Source organism: Saccopteryx bilineata, chromosome 8 (genome assembly GCF_036850765.1).
Source record: "Saccopteryx bilineata isolate mSacBil1 chromosome 8, mSacBil1_pri_phased_curated, whole genome shotgun sequence".
NCBI classification, from domain to species: Eukaryota; Metazoa; Chordata; class Mammalia; order Chiroptera; family Emballonuridae; genus Saccopteryx; species Saccopteryx bilineata.
In genome coordinates, this window is record NC_089497.1 from 28,168,829 (window position 1) to 28,187,109 (window position 18,281).

At 41.2% G+C, this 18,281-nt stretch overlaps 1 protein-coding gene across 7 annotated transcripts in view; it reads right to left on the reverse strand.

The window, feature by feature from the left end:
- TMEM45A (transmembrane protein 45A) overlaps nucleotides 1-18,281 on the reverse strand; it is a 124,635-nt gene that overhangs the window by 67,239 nt on the left and 39,115 nt on the right. For 2 of the 7 annotated variants that reach the window (XM_066241122.1, XM_066241120.1), the window contains exon 1: nucleotides 14,816-14,938. The exons of 4 other annotated variants lie outside the window; for them this stretch is intronic. The gene's annotated coding sequence lies outside the window, so the exon portion shown is untranslated. Of the gene's footprint in view, nucleotides 1-14,815; nucleotides 14,945-18,281 lie in introns of those variants that run through there. One more of the 7 variants, XM_066241123.1, reaches the window with a different exon arrangement.

An 18,281-nucleotide genomic window follows, 5' to 3' on the forward strand; every position in this document is an offset into this window, starting at 1 on the left:
AGTAAGATCCCCCCCCCTACACAAGCCTTCCTTTGACAGAAATCTGAAAGGTCCCAGAAAATGTGTCAGCAATCAGTGTGCCAGCGTGCATGAAGGTCACCGGTGTTGTCAGTTTCTGCCTGTTAGTACTTGGTGGCACTTAGAACATCTGCAGGTACACTTGCCACATTTAGCAACAACAACAAAAGTATCGACTACTAGCGAAATGTGAATGCCAGCTAAACAAATGATTTTTAGCATAAGTATGTCCTATATAGTGCATGCTTTGTTTGAATTCAAATTTCACTGGGCATCCTGTGTTTCATCTGGCAACTCATGAAGGCATTTCCCTGAGGTGAAGAACATTGCAAGAGCTGAGAGTGGAGATTTCTCAATACTACCCATGCAGCTAGTGATGAACACTAAAGTGCCACATGAAAATAATAAGAAGAAAAAAACAAGACTATTTGTGTCTCTATTGGGAGGACCACTGTGTAAAGTAATGATTGTCTAACCACTATGCTGTACAGCTAAAACGAAAACAAAATACTATTAAATGGAGACTGCTATTGAAAAATAAAATGTTTAATGAAATTAAAATTAAATTTTTTAAAAAGAACATCTCTTTCTCCCCAAGAATGAAATCCATTAGCCAGAGGCTGGCATGTCCTTTTGAGTAAAAATATCTTAGGTTGACTTGGTTGTGATTTCTGAATATTTCCAAATCTCCATTTAAATATCCTCTGCTTTTCTGAATTGCACCTTGGATATTTCTTAGTCACAAATGCTCCTGTGCCTTATTTATACAATGAGGAATTTGGTCTAAAATGTTGCTGGACTCATCAGGTAATGGATATGTACCTGTGCCAAGGTACCCTCCATTGTAAGACGCCACCTGGATTGGTATGTGTACGGCCAGTAGTCGCGGCCGTCGTGGCCAATGCACATGCAGGCTCCCATTAGATTAGGGCAGATGGTAAAGAAACAGTGGAGCCAAAAATGGTGGGTGTTGGTCAAATAAGTTTGTAAATATGATATATATATATATGTTTGCTTGCTTATAGTTTGCATTGGGTGTGGGGGACAGGCTGTAAGCAGGCAGGGTGGTTATAGCCTAAGGCTTGTTTTCAGACTAAGCCTTTCCCACCCTAAGTGACTTTGTATCAGAGACTTCCTTGTTTGTATATTGGATTAAAGGTTTTAATTTCTACACAATAAAATGAGGCAGACCTGGAGCTTACTCTGTCTCGGTTCCTGAGAGTAGCATTAGAGAGGAGAACAAAGAAAGGCCATGTGGAGGAGAGGAGAAGCAGCCAAGATGGCAGGGTGCTGAAGGAGAAGCCAGTTTGTGCAGAGTTTATGCAGAGAGAAGGAGATGGGGAACAGAGGTGAATAAGGTTGGTGAGGTAGAAACCTTTGATTCTAGGAAACTCCGATAAGTCAGTGGCTTTGGGAGCCCTGAATGGAAAGGGAAGTGTTTTTCCACTGTGTGTATTTCTTGCCCACCAGGTGCAAGCTAGGATTAAAGCTAATGGCCCACCAGTTCTTGGTTCTGATGTTTCATTACCGTCTGTCCAAATCAAATAGGCCAGGCAGCTGTGATGGTGGCCTTGGATACTGGCCTTACGGTGGGCCACTCCTTTATTCAAGACTCGCACCGGCCAACGAGCAAACACACAGGGCTTCCAAAGCCACTGACACAGTCTCCAGTTCCACAGCCAGGAGAATCTTCTCCGGTTCCTCCTAGCATCAAAGGCCCCACCAGTCTCAGTGGAGCTCACAAAAGCCCCTCACCTCTGGTTCCCTAGCTTCTTCTTCAGCACTCTGCATTCTCTCTCCTCTCCCTGCAAAACTGGCTTCTCTCTCTCTCTCTCTCTCTCTCTCTCTCTCTCTCTCTCTCTCTGCCAACCATGGCATTTTTCTTTTCCTCCTTCTCCTTCTCTCCTTGTAAAGCTTTTTTGCCTTGAAAGCCCCTCCTCCAGCACACATTAGCAAGACAATGGCCCTTTCCAAACAGGAAGGTAATTTGCAATTTCACAGGTCACATACCTGGCACTGCCCAGTCCATTTTTAACAATAAAAGTGAGCACACAAAAAACACAAATTTTACAAACTCATTTGCCCAACAGTACGAGTATGTCCTTTTTCTGTTAATCAGCGGACAGTAAAAGTCTAGCCACAGTCAAGCTGTGGGATGCAGTGGGGGAAGAAACCTAGAAATTCTCTGATGTTAAAAATGAGTCATTCTCTTATCTAATAAAGTTAGAATCATTGGTTTAAGACAATTTCCAATGCTTCTTTTAATTTTTCATAATTCCCAGCATTCTGACATCAGAGCCACCAAAATCATTGGTTCTTTACTGGTTCTTCTGAAAATTGTCTCTGAGCAAATAAAATAAGATGACAAGGCAAATCTTGGGGCCCAAAATAAGAAGGATTGTTATAAGTGTGGTCAAGTGAGATGGGCACTATATAAACCTTGTTGCTTTAGACATTTTTGTGTGTGTGACAGAGACAGAGAGAGGGACAGATAGGGACAGACAGGCAGGAAGGGAGAGAGATGAGAAGCATCAATTCTTTGTTGCAGCTCCTTAGTCTCCTTAGTTGTTCATTGATTGCTTTCTCATATGTACCTTGATCAGGGGGCTGCAGCAGAGCGAGTAACCCCTTGCTCAAGTTGGTGACCTTGGGTTCAAGCCAGTGACCTTGGGCTTCAAGCCAGTGACCTTTGGGATCAAGCCAGCGACCAAGGGGTCCTGTCTATGATCCCATGCTCAAGTCAGCAACCCCGCACTCAAGCTGATGAGCCCATGCTCAAGCCAGCAACATCGGGGTTTCGAACCTGGGTCTTCCACGTCCCAGTCCAACACTCTATCCACTGCGCCACTGCCTAGTCAGGCCCTTTAGATGTATTTAACAAATACAGATTGAGGATCTAGTATATAAGACATCTTCTGAATTCCTGTTGGTGTTTTGTTCCTTTTCCTGTAGTCAAGTGTTATATTGATAGTTACTTATTTATTTCATTTTTTAAATGACATCTTTTGATGAAGCTCTCCTTTTTTTATTATCATACTTATAACTTGAAACACCCCTCCACTCACTCTTCTCAGCACTTTCCACCATCTGCCATACTATATGTTTTGCTCCGTTAAGTACTTTCCATGTCCTGCCCAACCACTAGAATAATATCAGTTCCATGTGAGCAAGATTTCTTATTCCCATTTCTTCACATCCTTCCCTTTGGCAACTATCAGCTTGTTCTCTATATCTATGAATCTGTTTCCATTTTGTTTTGTTTTGTCGTTTATTTTATTTTTTTAGATTCCACATGTAAGTGCAATCATATGGTATTTGTTTTTCTCTGACTTATTTCACTTAGCATAATTCCCTCTAGATCCGTATCACATCTTGTTTCTACATTACATCTATTTATTGATGGACATTTCAGTTGCTTCCATATCTTGGCTATTACTAGTAATGTTGCAATAAACATAGGGTACATCTATATCTTTTTGAATTAGTATTTTTGTCTTCTCTGGATGACTACCCAGAAGTGGAATTGCTGGGTAGTTCTATTTTTAAATTTTTGAGGAATCTTCATACTGTTTTCTATAGTGGTTGCACTAATTTACAATCCCACGAAAAGTGCACGAGGGTTGCCTTTTCTCCACCTCCTCTTCAGCACTTGTTAATTGTTGATTTATTGATGACACCCATTTTGACATGAGTGAAGTGATACCTCTTGAGGTTTTAATGTGAATCTCTCTGATTATTAGTGATGTTAAACAGCTTCTTATGTGTCTTTTGGACATCTGTATGACTTCCTGAGAGAACTATATAATCAGGTCCATTTTTAATTGGATTGTTTGTGGGTTGGTTTGTTTGCTTTGGTGTTCAGTTGTATGAGTTATTTATATATTGTGGATATTAAACTCTTATTGGACTCATCATTTGCAAATATATTCTCCCATTCAGTAGGTTGACTTTCTTTTGTTGATGGTTTCCTTCACTAAGTAAAAACATTTTAGTTTGATGTACTTGTATTTTTTTTTTAATTTTTCTTTTGTTTCCCTTGTTTGAGGAGATGGAGCCAAAAATAAAAAAATGTATTTTTTATTCATTTTCATTTATTCTCGCTTTACAAATACAGAGAGGGGCAAAAGCAAGTTTACACTTGTGAGTATATGAAACACAGAGTTCATTCTTGCAGTATTATTTAAGTACTGTATTATTTTCTGTAAGAACAACTGTAAACCTACTTTTGCCCCACCCTGCATTTGTACTGCACTAACTCTGGACCAGGTATTCTATTTCTCTCTTGTTGACAATCTGCTGCATACTACATTTTCCAAAGAGATAAATGAATGGGAAGGCAGAATTCTTTGTTCAGTGATTTCAGATGTAAATGATAATTTCTATGTGTCTCGGTCTTAAAAAAAAATACTAATAAACATCTTTCTAATCACATTAATTCACTTTTTGCATTTGACTGCAAATATAAAAGTCAACCTTGAACCAAAGCCTTCTTCTACTTAAAGCTTAATTTGAAAAACATCTTTCTTAATTAAGAGACTCTGAAACACAGTGTGTTCTTTGTAATTTCATTTGTTTGAGTTGTGACGAGTCTGTTGCAACCCAAAACTAATAAAAAAAATTTTTAATTAAAACTTACAAAAAGCAAACATCCAAGACTGTTTGGGAGGATGATGTCTTAATTTTTGTTTTCTATTTGAAAGAATTCTTTATGGCTAATTTGCCTTTAGTCTACCTATAGTACTGTCTTCAAAAACATTCCTCACTATAACACAGGACCTTACACCAAGTCTTGGGGTGGGGGGAAGAAGGGAAGAATGACTGGTAATAATAACACCTTAAAGTTGTGTGAGACTTTCTAACCTTTCAAAGTTAAACCCTTCCATGATACGATTATGGCAATTCTATGGAGGACCTTGCGAAGTGTGATCAAAACACAAAAAGTGAGGCTATTACTCACCAGAAGGATCACAGCCGAGGCATGGCTAGATCCTAGTCTCGTATATCCCCAGCTTCAAACCGTTTTCACTGTTCCTCGCTGACAGAAGTCAAAAAAGACACCTAATTAAGAGTGTCTCAAAGCAAGTGTCAACCAGCAATAACTGTACTTTGGTGGGAAAAACAAAACATCCAGAGACTATTATGCAAGAAAAATAACAAGCCCCTCAAAGGCTGACTGGACCTTTTCAACTAACTCTTCTGGATCTACTTGGACACACCAAGGGAGCTCAGAGGTGCTGTGCTGGACTGTCTCCTGAGGTCCTTGACACCACTGTCCAGTGTCCCCATCTAGCATTTCCAACCAGCATCACAGGTACACAGAAGTCAGACCTCCGTCCATCACCAGATATAAAGAGGCTGCTAACAGGCACTGAGATGCAAACTGAAAGCAGGGCCAGAGGTTTCTAGAGGCATCTCTGTTTGTCAGCACAGGGATGGCTTGCTATTCACTTAAACAATACCCATGAATTAAGGACTTACCACAGGCTAAACACCCACAAACGCGCGTTACCTACACTGTCACACCTTATCTGCCCATCCCCAAGGGATACCAATTATGATTAGCTTCCCAGTATTAAAAGAGGAGGAAACCAAGGCTTACAAAAGAGAAATACCTTTTTTTTTTTTTTTTTACAGACTGAGAGAGTCAGAGAGAGGGATAGATAGGGACAGATAGACAGGAATAGAGAGAGATGAGAAGCATCAATCATTACTTTTTCCTTGCAACATCTTAGTTGTTCATTGATTGCTCTCTTATATGTGCCTTGACCGCAGACCTTCAGCAGACCGAGTAACCCCTTGCTCGAGCCAGTGACCTTGGGTCTAAGCTGGTGAGCTATGCTCAGACCAGATGAGCCCGCGCTCAAGCTGGCGACCTCGGGGTCTCGAACCTGAGTCCTCTGCATCCCAGTCCAATGCTCTATTCACTGCGCCACTGCCTGGTCAGGCGAGAAATACCTTTTAAAAGGGCTCGAACACCTAGTTGAATGTAGAACTGGGATTTGAACTTGGTCTGGCTGACTCCGGAACCCATGTTCCTACTCATATGCTCTTGTCCTTCCCTGGGAGACAGTGCCACACCGTGTTTGAAGAACAATGAGTCCAGCATGCTTGGTCAAGAAAATAAGACAACACAGGCGTGGAAATAGGAGAAGAAGGCTAGAAGTGAGGCTGCAAAGACGGCTCAACCTCAGCTGGAGAGGCCGCCAATCCCGCTGCAGGCCGAGCTTCCCCAGGAGCTTGTCATAGTGGTGAAAACGCAGAGAGGGACAGCAGCTCCCGGCAAACCGCTTCTCCACCAGTATCAAGAAGCTAGTAAAAGCTTTGAACCAAGGAAGTTACATGGTATAAATGGTATTTCAGAAAGATTAGTTTGGCAGCTGTGCACAGAAGGTATTAAGGGAGCAAGAGGCCGGAGGCAAGGAAACTGGTTACGAGGCAACTGCAAGACAGTCATTTCTGAGATGAGTCTGTGCCAGCACAGCAGACAGGGGACAGGGGAAAGGGACAAATACGAACCTTCTGCATTGGGAAGGAAGAACGGACGGGCCTCGGAGGGCCTGCAACAGCCAAGACTGTGGCCCGTGACAGTCTGAGGGGGAGAGGAGAGGAGGAGAGACACTCCAGAGCCAGCAGCTGCTCGCCCTGCACACTCAGGGACGTGCCCCGCTGTCTCCTCACCAGACCACAAGCTCCACCACGTCTGGGAACCTTCTTGTGTCTGGCAGTGCCACCGCTTTTCTGCATCGCCCTGGGTGCTTGGTGAGCTCAATAAATATTGGCTGGCAATGTGTTTCCTCCGCCTGGAAACTCCACACGGGAAGGCTTCCCTGACAGCCCAGCACATCTGAGAGGCCCTGTGACCAATCTAAATAAGGTCCTCCAGTTTCCTACCATAGAAATGCCTCTTTCACAGTATTGTTGCAATGAGTTTAGACTTGTTTTTTAATTTATTTTTATTTCCTTCTGTTGTGTTTGCTGTCTGCTGTGGTTTTCTACCTTCCTCCACTAAACTATAAGCTCCACAAAGGCCGATTTCCTTTTCACCACTGAGTCCCCAACTGCCAGCACAGACATGTCCCATAGAAATAAAATACAGAAATAAGCCACATATGTAATTTCAAATATACCGTAGCCACATTTCTATTTTTTTATTTTATATATATTTTTTAATTTTTCCATTGATTTGAGAGAGACGGAGGGATAGAGAAAGAGTGCGAGAGAGAGAAAGAAACATCAACCCACTGATCCACTTACTTGTTCCATTTTAGTTGTGCACTCATTGGTTGCTTCTCCTCTGTGCCCTGACCAGGGATCAAACTCACGACCTCAGAGTGCCAGGACAACGCTACATCCACTGAGCCACCCAGCTAAAGTCCCGGTAGCCACATTTTTTAAAAATAAAGAGAAACAGGTAAAATTAATTTTAATACTATATTTTATTTAACCAAATATATCCAAAATGTCATTTAAATACATGATCTATAAAAAACAGATTCATCAAACAGTTTAGATTCCTTTCTCTTTGTCCTATGTCTTAAATTTCTGTGCTTCATACTTCTAGCATATCTCAGTTGGGACGAGCCACATGTTAAGTGTTCCACAGCCACAGGTAGCTAGTGGCTACCGCAAAGGACAATATAGACCAGGGGTCAGAAACCTATGGCTTGCGAGCCAGATATGGCTCTTTTGAGGGCTGCATCTGGCTTGCAGACAAATCTTTAATAAAAAAAAATAATAATGTTAAAAATATGAAACATTCTCATGTATTATAATCCATTCATTTCCTACCGCTCATGTTCATGGTTGCGGGTGCCTGGAGCCAATCACAGCTGTCCTCTGGGACAACACCAAATTTCTATTGAATAATGCGTAAGGTACACGGGTTGTTGTATGGCTCTCATGGAATTACATTTTAAAATATGTGGCGTTCGCCTGACCTGTGGTGGCGCAGTGGATAAAGCGTCAACCTGGAATGCTGAGGTTGCCGGTTCAAAACCCTGGCCTTGCCCGGTCAAGGCACATATGGGAGTTGAAGCTTCCTGCTCCTCCCCCCCCCCCTCTCTCTCTCTCTCTCTCTCCCTCTCTGTCTCTCTCTCTCCCCCCTCTAAAATGAATAAATAAATAAAATTAATTTAAAAAAAATATGTGGCGTTCATGGCTCTCTCAGCCAAAAAGGTTCCCAATCCCTGATATAGACCCTTGCAGGGTGCTTGACATGCATTACTTACTTAATAAAAAGTTGATTCATGAAAAAGGGAAAATAAGAAGAAAGGAGGAAAGAAATGAAGAGAGAAAAATACAGAAGGAAAGAGGAACTAACATTTGTCAGGTATTTACTACATTAGGTTCTTTCATATATCAATACATTATGTAATTTCATTCTCACATCAATGGCGAGGTAGGGGTTACTATAACCATCTTCATAAATGAGGACACTGAGATGCCATGTAACTTGCCCAAGATCACATTGTCTTTTGCGTGTAAGGAGCAAGATCCAGAATGCAACCTCCCTTGCCTAATTGAGCCGCCTGTACTCACAGAAGCCAACAGAACAGGTCTTCTCAACACAGACTGCTGTCTAAATCTCTCTCCTCCTCCTACTGAGACATCCCAGGCTCCTATAAGATACTGTTCTGAATCTCACAGACACACTCATTCTAAAAGTATGACTGGACCATTGCGGCTAACATGAGAGTCTCCCCTTCCTCCTCCAGACATGTTTCCAAGGGATCATTATCTCATTTGCTGCTGTCCATCAGGATTCTGCTATACAAAAAGAAAGTAGCATTTCAATTTCCCCAACTATGCCAAGCTTTCTAATATGTCTTCTCAGTTCTGTATAATTTTCCTGTTGCCTGGAACCCTTTCCTCCTTCACCTGATTAATATACGTGATTCAGTTCAAGAAAACAAAAAGGAAGAAAGAGATGGAAAAAAACTCAATTATCAGTCAACTCATTTCAGCCAAGGATCTCCCCTGACCCACCATGCAAGTGTGAGGGTCCCCTTTTCTGTGTTTTCCAAAGCACTGCTTCTCATGGAGTTTTTCAAACATATCATCAGTATAGATCTAGTCTTCTCTGGCCTGTACGCTTCTGGAAGGCAAGAACTATGTTTTTATCTTTATATCCCTATTGCCTAGCATTTATTAAATGGGTTCTTAAGAAATATATAAATGAATGGATGAATCCATGAGTATGTTCATAGTCTTAATTAAGCATAAGAAGCGATGCCAGCCTGACCAGATGGTGGCGTAGTGGATAGAGCGTCGAACTGGGATGTGGAGAACCCAAGTTCAAAACCCCAAGGTTGCCGGCTTGAGCGCAGGTTCATCTGGTTTGAGCAAGGCTCACCAGCTTGAGCCCAAGACACTGGCTTGAGCAAGGGGTCACTCAGTCTGCGGTAGCCCCTCGGTCAAGGCACATATGAGAAAGCAATCAATGAACAACTAAGGTGCCACAATAAAGAATTGATGCTTCTCATCTCCCTCCCTTTCTGTCTGTCCCTATCTGTCCCTCTCTCTGTCTCTCTCTGTCACAAAAATAAAAATAAAAATAAAAAGAAGCAATACCAAGTACCACATGGTCTGAAAAGTCAGAAGAGAACTAAAATACTCTTGTAATATCTGCAGCCCGCTTAGGCCAATTGTCAGAGTGCGGGTCACAATGACAGGAGTGGACAGCACCAGCAGAGCACCCTGTGATGACCTCAACCATTTCCTAAGCAGTAATGTTTTAAGCCGTACAGAATGTGTAGCAAAGTTGGGACTTGCTCCCATGTTAGCTCCTACCACATTAGTTGTGAAATGCTTAGGAACGTGGTGTGTAGGAGGAAGCATGCTAAGCATCAGTATGTAGCCACAGAACTAAGGAACCCAAGCACACTGACCTGGAGGGCACAGAGGACATGTAATGTTGGTACCCACCACCCCCCAGAAGGGTAGCAGATGGTGGTGACTGCACTGAGCAAAGAACAGGACCACGGGAACTTAGTTCTCCCTAACTCACAACACCCTGGGCAAATGTGTTCACCTTCTGGGGACACCTTGAGAGATATCTATAGATGGGGAATTTGGCTGCACCTTGAAACTGTGATATGTATTAGGTCTTGGGCCAGAGCTTCCAACCACTGACGCAGCACACTAGTGTACCCCTGGCAGGTACAGGTGTGACAGAAGAAAACAAAACTTTCCTCCGTCCCAGAAACAGTCAGGTAAGTATAGTAAGGGTGGGGCAGGGCCGTGGAAGCCAGACACCTTGGTCTATTGCCTGAGAATGAGCCCTAGAATCTACATATTGTTATGTTCTCTATATATGGTGACATGAAAAATGTTGGGAAGTATTGAGCTAGACTAAATGAGCAGCACCTTTTAATAAAGATTGCATTCTGATGAAAGCCAAGCGGGTAGAAGGTAATAGATATGACAGTAACTAGGATCTGGCCCAACAGCTTCTCAGGATTGCGAGTTCTCAAACAGAAGTATAGACCAAGGCCACCCTATTTGTTGTGTTTCTGTGAATTCAGACAAAAGATAGAATACATTAATGTTTCACCATTAAAAATAAGCAAATAGCAATAACCCACGAGAGTAAGGCTTATGTCCTCGATAAAGGCACACTCCTGAAAAAACAAATGAATCAAGGCAAGTGATACTTCATCCTTCAAAGAACCCCTATTTCCTGATCATGAGGAGCAGGTCATGGGCCAGAGTAAGCCCTACAACCACTCGTTGGCACCTTCCTACCTCCCTTCCTAGCTGGGTCTGGCCCAGGGAGGAATTAGTCCTTAGAAATGAAAAACTCTCACAGAATTTCTCACCATTATTATAGCCTCGCGGACAAGGTGGAAAGCGGAAGGGGGGAGCTGCAATTGTCAGTGAAGCTTGGCCTATTACCCCTATGTCCAACATTTATTCTCTTACCACTATTTGCCATTGGTTTTTAAAGCATAGATCTGAACTCAGAAATGGACAGAGGTGGGCAGGCACATAACCAGAGTACCACATTGCCACCTGAGAGAGAACTAGAAGTATTTTAAAAAGTATGGCTTCTTATTCAACTCCCACTCCACCAGAAACAACAAACAAAAACCAACACCTCTCCCCACATTACTAATATGCTCAGAAATATACTTCACAGTCATGGCAAGTGGATCCAGGGCTGTACTGGAGTCAGGGTGCAGGAGCTAATGTGGCAAGGATGTTCTAATCACTCCAAACAGGTGCAAGACCAGTCCCACCAGTCAGAGTGACTCTGGCTGGCATCACGCTCCTGCAACCTGAGTGGGCAGGTGAAGACCAGATCCATCTGGCACAAAGTGATAAGGAGTAGACAGCCCCAAGGGTATGTGTGTACGTGCTGAAGCTAGTGTGGTACTACAAGGATTCTAGCCAAGGAGAAGCTGACATCTGAGATATAAATAGCCTTGCCAAGGTGTGGCAGACAGCAAAAGGGGGAACTAAAGCTAATCCTCAGTACATACAACATTAGCCAGAGAGGCAGATGTTATCTGTCCAACATTGCCAGTGGGTTGCTGAGCACATGCCAGAGGAATGTGAACTCTACTATATCCCAAATTAAAAGTCATCCAAAGCCTTCACAGAGATTCTCTCTAAACTTTGTACCCAGCTCCTAAAAGTGTTCTTCGACCTTTGGAGATGACTGGAAAGCAAATATCTTCCTTCCTTAAAGTTAATATAATATGTTCACCACTCATCTACAATGGTCCAAGGAAGAATTAGGGAGTCTCCTTGATGTGAATCCCACCTAGGACTACAAAGTTTGCTCCCAGCTCCCACCATGGCAGTGACACCGTGATTACCTCAATTTTTTTGCTGCCTATTATTCCTCTGCCTCCTAGACCAAGACAGGAAAAGTGAGAAGTGTTTCTTGGTGATGAGATACCATGACTCCATGGTAGCTGGCTGGAGCCCAAGGTTGCTAGCATGAGCAAGGGGTCATTTGCTCTGCTGAGCCCCCCAGTCAAGGCATATATGAGAAAGTCATCAATGAACAACTAAGGAGACTAAGGAGCCACAATGAAGACTGATGTTTCTCATCTCTCTCCCTTCCTGTCTGTCTGTTCCTATCTATCCCTCTCTCTGTCTTTGTCACAAATAATAATAATAATTATAATTATTATAATTATACACCACAACAAAGTGAAATTTATCAAAAGTGTGCAAAGCTGGTTCAATATTTGAAAAACCAATTAGTGTAATCCATCACAACAAAGAATAAAGGAGAAAAGTCACAAAATCATGTCAATAGGGGGGAGGGGGGAATGGGAGAGGGATAGGGGGTGGGGAGGGGCACAAAGAAAACAAGATAGAAGGTGACAGAGGACAATCTGACTTTGGGTGGTGGGTATGCAACATAATTGAACGACAAGATAACCTGGACTTGTTATCTTTGAATATATGTATCCTGATTTATTGATGTCACCCCATTAAAAAAATAAAATTATAAAATTAAAAAAAAAAAAAAAAAAAAAATCATGTCAATAGCTGCAGAAAAAGCATTTGACAAAATCCAACACCCATTTATGATTAAAACCCAAAACTTTCAGCAAACTAAAAGTAGAGGGGAACTTCCTCAACTTGATAAAGAATTATCTACAAAAATCTAAAATTAACATCATACTTGACAATAAGAAATTAGAGCTTTCCTGTTGAGATCAGGAAAAGATAAAGTCACTCCCTCTCACCACTCCTTTTCAACACTGAACTTGAAGTCTAAACTGATATAATAAGATAAGAAAAAGAAATAAAGGGAAATATCCAGAAGAAAGATATAAGATTGTTTTTGTTCACAGATGATATAATCATCTGTGTAGAAAATCCAAAAAAAATCAACATAAAAAACTTCTGGAACTAATAAACAATTCAAGTGAAGTTTCATTATACATGGTTAATATGCAAAAGTCCATCATCTTCCTATATACCAGCAATGAACAAGTACAATTTGAAATTTAAAACAGAATACCATTTACATAAGCATCAAAAAATAATAAAGTACTTAAGATAAAAATTTAATAAAACATGTGCAAGATCTACATGAGGAAAACTGCAAACCACTGATGAAAGAAATCAAAGATCTATGTAAATAGATATAACATGTTCATGAATAAAAAAACTAAATATTGTCAAAAAAATCTTTTCTTCTCAACTTGATCTACAGATTTCAATGCAATCCCAATCAAAATCTTAGCAATTTCTTTTTGACAATATCAACAAATTAATTCTAAAGTACATATGGAATGAAATAGATCCAGAATAGCCAACACAATATTGAAGGAAGAAAATCAGAGGACCTGCACTTTCTAACTTCAAGATTTACTAGAAAACTACAGTAGTTAAGACAGCGTAGTACTGGTGAAAGAACAGACACGTAGAACACTGGAACAGAATTGAGGGTCCAGAAACATACCCGTATAAATATAGTCAACTGATCTTTGACAAGGGAGCAAAGGCAGCAAAACGGAGCATAGATAGTCTTTTCAACAAATGGTGTTGAAATAACTGAACATGCAAAAAAATGAATCTAAACACAAACTTTATGCCCTTCACAAAAGTTAACTCAACATACATTACAGACCTAAATGTACAGTGCAAAATTATAAAACACTTAGAAGACAACATAGAACATCTATGTGTCTGTTGGCATGGCAATGAATTTTTATATACAATACCGAAAGCATAGTCGTGAAACAAATAATTGACAACTTGGATTTACTACAATTTAAAACTTTGCTCTAAAAAGACACTCTTAAGAGAAATAGAAGACAATGGAGATAATATATATTTGCAAAAGGTATGTCTGATAAAGAACTGTTACCCAAGATTTTTAAAACTCAGCAATAAGAAAACAGAAGGAAATTGAAGTCAGAAATACATGGAAAGATAATTCATGCCTGAGTTATTATAATGGTCTCCTAACTGGACTCCTTGCTTCTCAATACAGGAGCTAGTGTTATCCTGTTGAAATGTAGGTCAGAGTCAAGTCCGCAGAATGGCCTACATGGCCCTAAATGATGTAGCCCCTGGCATGTGTTCAGCCTTTCTTCCTCACCCTCTCCTCTCAAACACTCCCCACCAGTCACCCAGCCTCCCTACTTTTCCTTGAACATACCAAGCTCCCCCAGGACCTTTGCACTTGCTGAAAATTCACTTCCTCTTTACCGCCTCTAAGCCTTTTCTCAAATATTTTCTCTAAAACTGCAAACTGCTTCAACACCCCAAGCTCTTTCCTGCCTTATTTCCTCCACAAGACATTCTTTTCTAATACACTACATAATTTACTGAGTTATTTTGTTAATTGCATCTTCCATCATTATAATGAAAGTTTCATTAGTGTAGATGTTATTACTCCCATTTCACAAATAAAAAGACTGAAGTTCACAGAGATGAAGCTAGTTGCACAATCACAAATACACAGTAGAATCAGGATTCAAACTCGATCTATGTGAATAAAAAATTCTTGCTCTTTCCACACGAAAGGTTACTCTATAAATAATTAACTAACCCTTGAGTTTTTCAGACCAGTTCTCCCTTCCTGGTCTTTCATTATTCTTGGTCTCAGTTGATCAAGAGCCTAGAATTAGGGCAAAAGGGATAAGGAAAAAAGGAAACTAACACTGAGCCTTTGTTTCTTAGCTAATGCTGAAAATTAACCATCAGAATTAAAAAAAAAAAAAACCAATGGGCTGAAACCTGACACCTTTTAAGTCAGTTTTACACACACATGCCCATGTGCACACCAAAAGCAACCAGTAGGGAAAAAAACAATACTGAAACTTACCACACTTTTACCTTCACACAAATCTCTCATGGGTCATGAGTCCCGAAGCCCTGCTGCTCAGTAGCTGCCGATCCTGGCAGCGGCTGCTTAATGCTCAAGAAAGACAAGCATATTGCACCAGCATCGGCCTTGCAACAGCCCCAGAAAAATCTCTTTTATTCCTCCCACTCACATGTTTCTTCCTGCCAGTGGCCTCCACCTCCACCCAATTTACAGAAACCTGGCCCCTAACACCCTGCAATTAATGTCATGAGACATGCAAGTCTGATTGTCAACCCTGGGATGCTTTCAGCTCACCAGAAGTCACCGTCTTGTGCAATCAGGGAGGGACTACTGAGTCACTGCCAGCAGGTATTTTTCTAACACCTACAAAATATTCATACTTATTTCTCCCTTCACCAAGTCTACTTCTTGATTAGTAATTTATAATAATTGTTCAACCAACCAGCTAAGGTGTCCAGTGTATAAAAACAGTAAAATTGGAAGGCTCCCACAGGACAGGGGCCCACCAATGACTTTATTTTCTCTTGCCTGGGCCGATCTACAACCAGATCATACCCACTTCCACCCAAGGAGAATGGATAAATGCTCCAGTCTGCACCCCTCGCCTGAGTTGCACCTATGAAGACTAAGAAAATTCAGGGATAAATATGCCCAATCATTGCTTCTGGTTTCAGCATTTGGACCCATCGGCCAATACGAATATTATTTAGTTCTTGCTTAAACAATAAGACCTATTGGAGTGCATGTGGTATGAGCCTATGAAATGTAAGGCTGTGCTCTTCAAGTACCATAAAACAAAGTAAACCACGGAGATTTAGGAAATACTTCTTTCAAAGGACGGAAGTACTACGTGTTTGCAAGACCTGAATTACCCTTTTAACTATAGGCTCTAAATCCGTACGGAAGTTGTTCTAGAAGGGGGAAAGAGACCTCTGAAAACCTCCTATTAAAAAAGTTTAGCCTGGCCTGTGGTGGCGCATGGTTAAACATTGGCCTGAAATGCTGAGGTCACCAGTTCAAAACCCCAGGTTTACCCAGTCAAGGCACATATGGGAAGCTACTACTACTACGAGCTGATGCTTCCTCCTCACCCCCACTTCTTTCTCTCTCCCTAAAATCAATAAATAAAATCTTTTTTAAAAGTTTAAACAACAAAGCTTCTTAAGTTTCTTAAGACAAGAAAATGAGCATCACTTTCATTAGGTGCTCATCTGGACACATAAACTTGGAGGAAAGTGGTAAAACTGGACCCTTAATTTTATTTTCTCACTCTTGTCACACTTGAGTAACTGAAAGAGTAGAGGCAGACCTTGCTGCATGATTTGTAGAGCCTAGAGCAAAATTAAAATGTGGCGCCCTATGTTTGGCAATTGTGGAGAATTTCAAAACAGTGCCATCAGAGCATGAAACCAAGCATGAGACCCTCCTAAAACTGGGCTCTGTGCACCTGTACGGGTTGCACACACACAAAGTTGGTCCTGCAGATAGAGAACTTGACCGCTGCTGACTGAAAAAGACCTGGCGAAAAACAATGGTGAAATGACATGCTCTCACTCATTCTGGGTAGAGTGCCCTGAAAACCTCAACGACCCCACAAAGGGTCACTCCACGCTGGGATCACTTGGGGAGAATGGTAATTTCTCTCATCTGATATAATCAGGCACTGAACTTCCACAAACATGCCTGTTCCCCTAAGAGATTCCAAAATTTCCTGCTCCTGTAATTGGTATGTATTTATTTAAGATTGAGCAAAAAGTAACCTAACCAGTTGAATTAATCTGGAAAGATCAGTCTTAGAGGGATAGACCCAGTAAGAAATATAAGCCTGACCAGGCAGTGGCGCAGTGGATAGAGCATCGGACTGGGATGTAGAGGACCCAGGTTCGAGACCCCGAGATCGCCAGCTTGAGCACGGGGCTCATCTGGTTTGAGCAAAGCTCACCAGCTTGGACCCAAGGTCACTGGCTCAAGCAAAGTGTTCCTGGGTCTGCTGAAGGGCCACAATCAAGGCACATATGAGAAAGCAAGCAATGAACAACTAAGGTGTCACAACAAAAAATTGATGATTGATGCTTCTCATTTCTCTCCGTTCCTGTCTGCCTATCCCTATCTATCCCTCTCTCTGTCTCTGTAAAAATAAATAAATAAATAAATATTAAAAATTAAAAAAAAAAGAAATATGAGTGCTTGATGGCAGAAAGTTTTCTGTAATTTTGATTAGAGATTTCTCTATCCTATCAAGTTGGAAGAGACTTCTTTGGTCATCAGCTTAGTAATGGTTGGATTATTTAAGAACTAGTTACAAAAATATAAGACTCAACGTTATGGCTAAAAGGAGTAAATTTGTTTTCAAGCAAACTTACAACAAAATTTTTTTAAGATTAGCTCAGTGTTGGTCAAATAAGTTTGTAAACATGATGTATATGTTTGCTCGCTTGTGACTTATAGTGGGTGTGGGGGACAGGCTATAAGCAGGCCAGGTCGTTGTAGCCTGAGGTTTGGTTTTGGGACTAAGCTTTTCCCCACACCCTTGACTGATTGTATGATCTGGGTGGTGCACTCTCATGAGAAATCCAATTATGCCTTGGATAAGTGACTTTGTATTGGAGACTTCCTTGTTTGTATATTGGATTAAGGGATTTTGGTTTTCTACACTATAAAGTGGGACAGACCAGGAGCTCAGACACACAGTTCCTGCTATCACAATTGCAGGGGCTCCCCTGATCCCTTGCCCTTCATGGGAAGAGCTGGTTTTCTGCTTTTCCCTTGTCTTCTTTTGTGGTTTGCCTGTCTTGGTGAGACACCAATAAATAGGATGGCCCCCCATCCTCTGACTCCACCATTTCTTTATCGCCTGCCCGAATCCAATGGGAACCTGCATGTGAATGGTCACGATGACGGCTCCTGGTCTTACACTCAGTCACTTTTTTTTCCCCTTTCTTCTTCTTAATTCCTCCCTGCCATGCTGTTCAGGCCTCAGTGGAATAACCAGCAGGCTCTACCCTTCCCACCCACCACTACTCCCAGTCAAAATCCACTTATCCTATAAACCAAATGCTTCCTCCAACAGATAAATTTTAGAAATATGGTTAATGATGACCAGTGGAGAACTTTATTTAAACCACAAAGTCTTTCCTCAAAGGACACCACATAAACAACTATGTCTAGTCTAATGGCCCTGTCCATAAGAATAAAATGCTCAGTTAATGTAAGCTAACTTGCTTACTAGTCCTCCAGCTGGACTCAGACCACAGAAAAAAATAGTCATTCACCTATATTGCTTTTTTTATTCAACATTGACTCAGAAGTGGTCTCAATGAGTTGTTTCTCAAATCAGACCTACAGGAAAAAAAATTAAAAGATGAACTTTGGTTTGTGAATAGTGGAGGAGAGGAAATTTCTAAATGTAATTTAACTGTTAAAAAACATGACAAAAAACAAAAAAACAAAAAAACAAAAAAAA